Genomic DNA, 1,369 nt, shown 5'->3' with positions numbered 1-1,369 from the left:
ACCGAGATAATGTCCATCTCTTTCCTTCTTCTGATAGCATAAATAAATACTGTTAAGTGTTTAACTAGTTCACTGTTCCAGGTCGGATCTACTATGTTTACAGTTAGAGCTCAACATTCATACTGCTGTCTAGAATCTGCCCTTCAGTGGAGTTTTTGCAGTTGTGATCTGTGATCACTGTTTCCTAAAGAAAGCAGCAAGGGTGAAATCACACAGATGAGAGCCTCACTGTTCCTCAGACAGAGGTCTTTTTTTTTTCCCTTTCCCTCCTCCAACAGACCTCTCCTATGTCAGCTCACTTGCAGCCCATGCAGCTGCAGCTCTCTTGCATGAGCCGTGGACAAGAGGGGTCCTTATTCTTACTGACGGCAATGTTTCCTTTGCTTCCAAAAGGGTCAAAACTGGAACGTGAAAAGTCTTGTGTGTTGATTACATTTGCTGTATGCAGTGGAAAAGCCTTGTGTCTGTACAACGGGCGTAAGCAAGGCACAGAGAACCTGTTTCTGGATCAGTCAGTGGTTGGACAGCTACTGCAGTTACCTTGTGAGTATTTCCATTCTGCTAAGGCGAAGGTTTCAGAGGAGGATTTCTGTATTTATTTCTGATAGGAACGAATCAGACCAGTATTTTCTGTGGATCTCTCTCGTTAAGACAACCTCTCTACCCAAGGACCAGGTGATACAACCCTTAGACTCAAACCCGTCATTATAGGTGAGCATGAAAAACAGCTTTTTTGGTAAAGCATCATGTCCTCTCATGCTGGCTCAGCAGCCTGCTTACTTGACCACGCTTGAACTTCTTGAGAAACGCTAATGTAAAAAGCCCAAAAACGAAAAAGAAAGCAGTCTGCTTCAGTATGCCTTGACCCGGCCCCAAAGCCTCGGAACTAGCAGTGGTTTACTGAAGGATGGCCTGCGAGGGGCCTTGCATTTCTTTCCTTTGTCATTGTCGTTCTTTGTTTAGAGGAAGTCGGTATTTTTGAATGCATTTTTTCTGTTTCACTAGGCAGTAGTAGCTATCAAAGTACGAGATTTCCTTTGTCAGTTCAGCCCTTGGACAAGTATTTAGTGATAAACTATCTGAAAATGTCATCTTTGCCATTATCTCGGGAAACCACTTTGTGAGGGTCAACAATTCCTCTGACAGTTTCTCCGTCATAACCTTCATGAAAATGCAGTTTGGTTTCATTTTCCTCAGCCTCCAAGAGCCGTGAAGGCGGCCGTTAACCTTTCCTCCTCCAGCTCTGCCGAGGAGAACTTCCAGTTTCTTCCAGGTATTCCCGAGTACGGAATATCGCCTGGGCTCGTGAACCCCGGGGTGCCCCGGGACTCGCGGCCACCGCCGACCGGGCTCCCACCGCTGTCGGGGC

The sequence above is a fragment of the Pygoscelis adeliae genome, unplaced genomic scaffold (assembly GCF_000699105.1).
Source record: "Pygoscelis adeliae isolate BGI_AS28 unplaced genomic scaffold, ASM69910v1 Scaffold479, whole genome shotgun sequence".
Lineage (NCBI taxonomy): Eukaryota > Metazoa > Chordata > Aves > Sphenisciformes > Spheniscidae > Pygoscelis > Pygoscelis adeliae.
The sequence above is the reverse complement of the archived record's forward strand: the minus strand, read 5'-3'. Positions refer to the sequence as shown.